The following is a 10119-nucleotide window of genomic DNA, read 5'->3' as shown; positions in this document are numbered from 1 at the left end:
TTATTTGGAAACCATTTAACCACTGATATCATACATGGAAAAGACCATTTCCAGCCAATTTAACATAGGAAATATATGGTTTTCAAAGCTTTTTAACAGTTATAGCGCCACCTATGGTCCGATCTCCCTAAAATTGTGCATGCTTGTTTACAATGTTATTTCACATATGCTCACCAATTTTCGTGAAGTTCTGAGTTTTCGTTTAGGATTTATAGGCTTTCGAGTTAATTTTGCCACGCCCATTTTCTAAATGACCCTGATATAGCCATCCAAATGCAAAAGTTCAACTTTTTTTTGATAGTTATTGATCTAGAGAGTCCAGAGAATTGTCCTAGACTGGTTTGGTTGCGATCGGGCGAAAACGCCTAGGACTAGTTCGCAAAAGTAGGTTTTTGGCATAATCATGAATATTCAATGAACGGTTTGATTGACAGCAGTGGTTCTTGAGGAAAAGTTGTTCAGGATGAGGAGATCTATCAAATGATATGCATATTGTGTGGATGTGTGTAACACCACGTGATTACAGAGGGCGTAAACCTCGTTAGCGCCAACTAGTGGCCGATTTCTTTCAAAATTCTTAGAGACCTCTAGGAACATGCCCACCGAGTCAAACTTCATTGGCCGATGGTGGTCATGCTTTTTGAGATACGCCAATGTCCTCATATACATACGTGGCACCTTGGACCAAGACACTGCAAACCAATTTTCAAGTCAATCGGACTAACGGTCAGGTGGTCCTAGCCCTTTTAATTTTTTTTCATGTTATAGCGCCAACTAGTGTTCAATCGGAGCGATTTTTTTTTACTGTGACCAAATATTGAGCCCGTACATATGTGTACCGAATTTGGTGAAGCTATCTCATTTGCTTCTCGGGTTATAGCCATTTTAGTAAAAGTGGCTCCGCCCACAGCGTACATTTTGGCCCCCCTTAGCGACCGTGAATGTAAATTTCAACTTTTTTCCGATAATTATTGATATTCAGTCTACAGAGAATCTTTCTGCACTGGTTTGGTTCCGGTCGGGCAAAAAACCTGGGACTAGTTTGTAGAAGTAGGTTTTGGACAAAATTCAAGATGGCAGAATAAGACGCTTGAGTCTAGGACAAACCGTCTAGGAGTTATGAGCAATTTCATACTTTTGCTTGCTGTAGCGCCACCTATTGGCCAATCAGGGTCATACTTTGATAGGTTCTCCCCAAATTGAGGACTACCATTTGGCCAAGTTTCAAGACTCCAGCATTTACGGTTTGGGCTGCACGATCAGTTTTACGGCGGAATAATAATAATAAAAACTCTAACAATTACAATAGGGTTTCAGCACTTCGTGCTTGAACCCCTAATAATGGCTCTTCCATGTTCACTTGTCGCCTGTCAATGACGTAATATCCGCGTTATCCCTGGTTTCCGCTCGTACTGCCATAGTAACCATGGCGACAACTGCGTTACGTCTAGCGGCACGCTCATGGAGTTGTTTCGTTCAAACATTATGGACCATGGCAAGCAGACTTTGGGACAAAAGGAGAACTAAAACGAGGATCAATATCGGCGTGGTGTTTTCGAGATGCCGAGAGCTCCACGTCCGTGACAAACTTCGACTTGACAGAGACGTCTTGCATGTACTTTATTAGACAGTTGAGCAAATGTACATAAAACTAATCAATGTCATATAGCTCAACATGATGAAATGTTAGAATATTATGTAGCATATATGGGCTATGAATCATTCGTTCGTTTGTTCTGAATTAACAAATTCGGACTCTCTGTGTTTTCTAAGCACATTTATTCTGAAACCCAAAGCCTTTTTCTACACTCTGAACTGAGATATGTAAATCAAGACTCTCGACAATCTAAATTACCATCATGGCTCCGACATGGCTGGGTTTAGAATGTTTTCGGACACTTTATGGCACCTGGGAGTAGACCAGATGGCCCGAGAGACAATCATATACATCTTCCTGAAGCTTTGAAAAGCTTCAGAAGAATTCCAAACCTCCTCCTAAAAATCAACAAACCGCACCACGCGGTGAGCTTCAAACAAATACAAATCACACATCGGCTCCAGCTAGTCTGCAACTTTTACGGCTCCTCCAAAACTTTATAGCACCCTAGACAGAACGCTCCGCATTCCAAACCCCCCTTCCTCTCTGCACCAAAGAGATAACGGGACTCTATGCGAAATTCAAGACTGAGAAGTCACCACACACACACACAAACGTCCTTTGTATGTAACTCAGATGTTCTGAATTAGCGAATCATGATTTACTAATTCAACCGCTTTTGTCAGAGGAGAAGACAAGAGCTTCTGTTTTGACCGCCTTAGGGTCAATTCCCTAGTGCTGAAACCTCCCGCAGCACCGCGTGACTTTTACGCCACACACACACACACACACACACACACACACACACACATTATGTAACCCTGTATTTCTGTCATGCAAAAACGTCATTCGAGGTGTCAATGTAATGGGAAAAACATGTCAGAGTCGAATCCTGACTGAAAAGTACAATAATATGCATTTATTCTAGGAAATACCATATTTCTAGATATGAATGTTAAATTCGATCTCTCACATGTTTTTGTCAAAGTAGGCGTTTCTTCACAAACAAAGAAACTTCTTTCCCGGTTCAGATCAGCAGATCCGATTTGCTGTTGTCCCAAAAAGAGGGCGTAAGCAGATGTCTTTTAAAAGTAGAGACCCTCTCCTCTGATCTCTCTCATCTCTCATCTTCTCTTCTCCCTCCTTCGGAAACTCTGGAAACCCAAGTCTGGACCTGCTTCAGCCTGCTTCTCTTCTCTTTTATTTCTTTGTATGTTTTCTATAGTCTAGTTTCATTTTCCTATTCGCCTCTGTTCATTCACGAGGTGAATGAACTTAGCCTGAATCATTCTCGGTAACGTACGCTCAAGTGAACCTTCAAATCTTCCCGCTACACAACTCTGGAAGAAGACCAGGACACGCATCTCCGCTCTAAAATGAACACACACATATTCCTTTTTCTCAGCTCCACAAAAGAGTGCATCAAACTGCAAGTATCTGATATATAGCTGAATCTAGGGGTCTCTCACGAGGGTTCTTTGTTTGTAATAAGTTGCCAGGCTCTTCTTCAATTCTCTGACTCTCTCTCACTTTATTTTCTCTCTTTCATTTCACTCTTTCTCTCCTTATTTTCTCTCTTTCATTTCATTCACTCTGATCACGTTATTTCTTATGTTCTTGTTTGTTTAAATGTTTGTTTGTTTTATTGTTTGCATTTTTACGTACGTTTATAGTTGTAGCTCATGTAATCTCTAGTCTTGACATTTATTAAAACTTATTCATACTTTGACTGTCTCTGTATTTGAAAATCCATCTTTATAAAGTCAATGAAAATGCCAAAAGATCTAAGCTACACGCTCGATATTATAGACTACTTTGAGTAGTTTTAATTCATAAACCCAGAAAGTTTTATGCTCACGGCCAGAAGATAAATTTTCTTCGAGTTTGTAAACGGGATACCCCTTCTTGACTGTGATAATCTTACATTTATTCGCTGGACGAATGACTGATGACTAGACCAGTTATAGAACAAGGTAATCTCGATAATTGATAAAGTAAATGTATATGCGATTTATGAATTATGACCATGAGTTATGATTATTAATAATTCTAAATTCCCTATATCCTTGAGCTAATTCGTATTGACCCAGAGTCATGTATACAGTTTACGTTACAATGATCAGTATGTTATTCTAATGTTCATCTAGCTTACTGCTAGTCTCATACAGACAAACAAACGCATAGAATAACATAATAACTTTCAACACACTCAAATGCAGTTTAGTGTGATAGTGTAGACCAAGTGAAACAGCGCTGCGTTACCTCACAAGTTTAATTCGCCAAATAAACTGACTTGTTAACCCTTTTCCACCAAGGCAGTGCTGGTGCTGGTTCGGAGCTAAAGCCTAGTTTCAAATCGGTTCTTTGTTTTTCGACACCCAAAGCACCAGCTCTGAACCAGGAAAAGTGGTTCTTAAAGACACTCCGTTGTTGTTTCTTATTTATTTACACACTTGTGCCGTCAAACTGTCGTATAAACGCGATATCATACTTATGACCGTGCGATATGGCCCTATATCAGCTATTGTCTCACAGCCGTGCTGCGGGTACAGCCACATCGCACTGCTACTCGTGTGATATTGCTCATATATTTTATTTTATATATTAATATGGTTTCATTTTCCATGGTGGCGCTGATAACGGAGCTCTTTATGTAATACAGGTGCATCAGTCGTTGCTCTGGTAATGCAAGCATTTACATATACGATATGAGATGTAAATAGCGACCGCATTATGGAGGATGATCAGATTGTAGCAGATTTTTTTTTATTATTATTATTGCAAATTTTAACAAACGTAAGATACAAAGACAGACAAACTTTCAGACAATAAACAAGTTATAGTTCAATAATCAACAAGAAAAATTATATAAAAAAGCCTGATTTATCTATTGAAAATGATTTGCCAAGAGAAAGAAAAGAACACAAAAAAAGAAAAGCATATTATAAAAGAATATTAAACTACAAATTCTAGATGTTTTTATAGCTTTCTTATTTACAGATGTTCAGATTGTATTTAAGTACAACTTCAAATCTTGTTTGAAGATGTCAAAGCGGGGTTTACTCTTTGTATATTTACATTTATGGATATAAAACTTTCCAATAAATAAAAGGAGGTTAATACAAAAACCTGCTTTGATTAGATTATTGTCATTAATATAAAACTCCAAAAAGAATGTGTCTAAGATAAGGAAAAAACACAGAACACATTTTGGACAAGCATGGTATTAATATTATTCCAGAAAGACTGAGCGAAAGGACACTCCCAAAACAAATGGCTTACAGTTTCAGGAGAAACATCACAAAAAGAGCTGGACGTATCAGTGTTGCTTCTAAATTTCTGGAAAAAAAAACTAACAAAAAACCTTGATAGTATAAAATCTGTAAATAATTTTATGAGATATTTCTTTGATTTTATTTGTTAAGAAAAAAAATTCTGGGGGACTGACCAGACAACGGACCACTTAATATCATCAAAAATGTTGTTCCAATAAGATGTGATGGATGGAAAAGAGGTAATAAGGTAGTACAAGATTCACACACATGCAGTTGTGAAAAAATGCAGATGTGGGCGTTGTGGAGTAGTGAGAGGGAAGACCGACAGCACAACAATCAGCCTTTGTAGATGAACTGAAACTGCAATTTGGACCTTCAACCCATTGGACCCCGTTGAAGTCACTATATGGAGAAAAATCCTGGATTGTTTTTCTCAAAAACCTTCTTTTCGACTGAAGAAAGAAAGACATGAACATCTTGGATGACGTGGGGGGCTGAGTAAATTATCAGTAAATGTTCATTCTGATACGAACTAATCCTTTAACCCTAATCAAACACACCTAAACCAGCAAATAAAGGAGTTCAGGATTACTTGACAATCAGAGGCTGATGTGCCTGAACTGAAGTCTGTAAACAAAGTCTATAAAGCAGCTCTCTAGAAAAAAGTAATGTCATCGTCCAGCTCCATTCAGTTCTTGTCCGATAGTGTCAGTGTAGTCAAGCTAGTAATATAGCTGAATAACAAGAGCCCTGAAGGTGTCCTGTGGTCTCTGTCACCAAGACGTCAGCAGCAGATCCTTCACGTCCTGTAGGTTGTGAGGTGGAGGTGCCGTGGATCGAACTTGTTAGTCCAGCGCATCTGGATTGAGATCTAGGGAATTTGGAGGCCAGGTCAACATCTTGAACTCTTCATTATGTTCCTCAAACCATTCCTGGTCAATGTGTGTCATGTGAATTATCCTGCTGAAAGAGCCACTTCCACCAGGGAACACCATTGTCAGGAAGGGCTGTAGGGCTCTGCAGTGATGTTAAGGTATGCAACACGTGTGTCACGAGTGACGTCCACATGAATGTCCGGATCCAGGGTTTGCCAGCAGATCATTGTCCAAAGCTTTACATTCCACCGGCTCATCGTCCCACAATGATCCTGCTGCCATTATTTCCCCAGGTAAAGGCGCACACATCCACAGCCGGCCACGTGTTGTAAAAGAAAACTGGATTCATTAGCATGATCCATGCTAATATCGTCTGCGGACACGACTGAACCGAGAAACGTGACAGATTCAGAATGAAATTCACATTTCTCGGCCTTGGCAAAGAGGCAATTCTCTAACAGCCGCTGTAACACGTGTTGAACACGTTGGATGTGCTCCGCAAGCGAGGACGAGAATATCAGTATATCGTCTAGATACACGAAGACATAAAGCATGTCCCTTAGGACATAGTTAACGAGAGCCTGAAAGACAGCGGGAGCGTTTACCAGTCCGAACAGTAAAACCCGGTATTCAAAGTGGCCTAGAGGGGTATTAAACGCAGGCTTCCACTCATCTCCCTCCTTGATGCGCACTAAATGGTACGCATTGCGGAGATCCAATTTCGCGATTTTCAAATCTTTGCTTCCTGCAAGATCTCAAAGGCTGAAGACATCAACGGCAAGGGATACCAGTTCTTAACGGTTCAGCCCCCGGTCTATGCAGTGACGCAGAGAACGTCTTTCTTTTTCACGAAAAAGAAACCTGTCCCGGCGGGAGAGGGAAACCGGACAATGGTACTGGCAGCTAACGACTCGGACAAATACTGCTCAAGCGCCTGGCGCTCAGGTGTGGACAGGGAAAATAGCCTCCTGCAGGGTGGTGTCGTGCCCGGGAGAAGGTCGATGCCACAGTCAAATGGTTGATGGGTAGGAAGAGAGGTGGCCCGCGAACGACAGAACACCGCTCACAGATCGTGGTACTCCTCTGGGACATTAGACGGATCAATGGACTCAAAGCAGACATGACGGTGGAAGGATCACACAGTTCCTTAAGATGGATGCCATGCTCTTTAGCCCATGCCTGATCTATAAAATTCCCTTCATCACTAGAGTCTATTACTGCAGAGCAGGTGAACGATGAGCCCCGCCAGCGCACCAGGGGCTTGAATGTAGTACGGGTCTTGAACGGTGGGAAGATAGGGGTCGCGCTCACCAGTATTCTCCTGACTGCTAGTGAGCTCTGGCTTTTTCTGGACAGGACGTAACATAGTGACCGGAACCGCCACAGTACAGGTAGAGCCCCTCCTGAATTCGGCATTGGCGTTCGGTGAAGGAGATCCGGATTTTCCCCAATTGCAAAGGCTCTACATAAGAGCATGATTCAGATGAGGAAGATGTGGCAGAAGGATATGTCCGTTGTTCAGGTGTGCTACCGCGAGCGCGGAGATGGAGATCAAAATCGCTTTGTGAGACGAATTGCCAGTTCCACCAGCTGGTCAAACCGGGAGGGAATTTCACAAGCAAAAACCTTGTCCTTGAGCTCATCGTTCAATCCATCCAGAAAACGTGCAGTTAGAGCTGGCTCGTTTTACTTGCAGGTAGCAGCCTAAGTCTAAAACTCAATAGCAAGGTTGGTAGCGGATCGCATACCCTGGGAAGGCAGCGAGTTGACGAGAAGCCTCCCGTCCGAAAACAGAGCGATCAAACAACCTTATCATCTCCTTCTTGAAAGAGGTAAACATCTGGCAGCACTTGGAATCAGACTCCCACATGGGCGTTCCCCAATTGTGTGCACTCCCGGTGTGGAGGAACACAACGAAAGCAACCCTGGAGCGCTCCTTGGCATAGGTGGTAGGCTGAAGAGAGAACACAAGCTCGCATTGGGTTAAAAAGGCACGACAGCCAGAAGGTTCATCCGCATAACAAGGAGGATTGTTAATCCTGGGTTCCGCAGAGCTATGAGGCATGGACAGCGCGACATGCTTCTGACGAAGATGATACAGCTGGCTCGTTAAATCGGATACCTGGATTTAGAGAGGACCCTAAAGCAAGTGCGGCCAGCGCCATGTCACCCTGTAGCCCAAGACTGGTCTCCCACTGAAGCTAAGCTGGGTTGAGCATGTTCAGTACCTGGATGGGAGACCTCCTGAGACAACCAGGTGTCTGCTGGAAGAGGTGTTAGTGAGGCCAGCAGGGGGTGCTCACCCTGTGGTCTGTGTGGGTCCTAACGTCCCAGTAAAGTGATCGGGACACTATACTGTCAAAGAGCACCGTCCTTCGGATGAGACGTTAAACCGAGGTCCTGACTCTCTGTGGTCATTAAAAATCTCAGGATGTCCTTTGGAAAAAGAGTAGTGGTGTAACCCCGGCATCCTGGGCAAATTTGCCCATTGGCCTCTGTCCATCATGGCCTCCTAATCATCCTCATATACTGATTGGCTTCATCACTCGGTCTCCTCTCCACCAATAAGCTGGTGTGTGGTGGGCGTTCTGGCACAGTAAGGCTGTCGTCGCATCATCCAGGTGGATGCTGCACATTGATGGTGGTTGAGGAGATTCCGCCTTCCATATATAAACAATCCTAACTCATGACAATTATGCAATATAAATATTGATTTACATTCGTTGCCAAACTTGGCATATGCACCGATTAATGTTTCGGCCGGTTGGTGCTCGCACTATGTTGCACTTCTGGTGTAGCGACTGAGACAGATCAGACACAGTTATTTGTTATATTTAACAAATAATCTTTAAAACTCACTCTGGGATCTATGGTTCCATCCCCGAGACTAGGGCAAGAACCATGACTAGCATCAGATTAGATGGTTTTATTTATAAAAATGTGATCATGTGGTCAAGACTGAGGCCATAAGAAAGACCTACAGCACTTAAAATACTTTCCTGCATTCATTTATAGATTAACTGATATATAAATGAACATGCATCCCAGGACATTGTGTGTGATAATTTTAAGACTTGTATACTGTCTCTTGCATTTGTATTTATTTCATGCATGCTTTATGAGAGAACTACTAGTTAATGTAAACCCACCTATATTGTGTCTCCTATCTAATTAATCCTCATTTAATGACTCACACTTTAGTGTACATCTCCTTCTCATATAATGCAGTGTGTGTTTGTAAAAGGACACAAATGGAAAGGCCCATGTCTAACCACACTTGAGACAGAGACATAAATTGGAAATCCCACCCTTCTCATTGGTCAAGCAAACCCGGAGAGACAGGACTTTTCTCAAGCTTTATTAGAGCCAAATTCACAGTGACTCTTCCTCTTCTTCTTCTGGCTTCTACTGCTGCTTCTTCGGGTTGATGAGAAAACCTGATGAGTCAAACAAATCATTCGAATTCATCACCATTTCTTCCTTCAACGCAGAACAAATCATTTGAAACTCATGGAACCATCAAAATCCTTCTTCAGGAGCTTCATGAAATGCTTTCACTGCAAAGGCCATGCAAGTATACATTTAATGAGGTGCTCTGAAAATAATATGCTGATGGTTCTTTTCACAGTTAGATTAATCTTTTCCATAGCTTCATTCCCTGTTTACGGTTTCATCCTGTCACTTTCTATTTTACCCACGTATGTGTGATTGTGCGAATCTGTAAATCTTTAGATTAGTTATGTTTGTGATTTAGTTAATAAAACTTGTGCACAATACGTATTTGGTTCTGATTCTCTGCTTGCAACAAAGCTTATTTTATGATTTAGATTTTGACTACAGGCTCTTAGTAGTACTGTACAGTAAGAAAGACGTTTCCCTCCCCGGAAATGAACATTTCTTAGAATTAATAAACAAGCAACACTGAGTGTTCATGCAATGAACAGGTTAATTGATTGTAATATTAATTTTACTACATTAACTTAATTCTATTAACTGATCCAAATATTCATAATTAATTATAACAAGTTATGATTGATTATTAATATTTATTTTGAGCTAATTTGCTACACTGGCAACATTAAATCCTGGAGAGAAGATAATTCTAGATTCCCGTTTCTGTGGGTGGCGCTGTTATGTTAGTTGGAAATATTTGTTTGACATGCTTTGAATCATCAATTTGGGCAGCTTTTTTAATAATAATAAAGACATGACTGAAATGCGGGACACTACTAATGCTCCCAATTTCGTGACTGTCCCGTCACCCTATCTGATGCCCGTGTGCCCCTTTGTAGGTGCTTTTGACGGTGGACAGGGGTCATCATAGCTCTCTGATTGTGCCATTTGCAGCAGACTGTGATGTACTGTGTGTTGA

The sequence above is a fragment of the Leuciscus leuciscus genome, assembly GCF_965113295.1.
Source record: "Leuciscus leuciscus genome assembly, chromosome: 9".
Classification (NCBI taxonomy): Eukaryota; Metazoa; Chordata; class Actinopteri; order Cypriniformes; family Leuciscidae; genus Leuciscus; species Leuciscus leuciscus.
The sequence above is the reverse complement of the archived record's forward strand: the minus strand, read 5'-3'. Positions refer to the sequence as shown.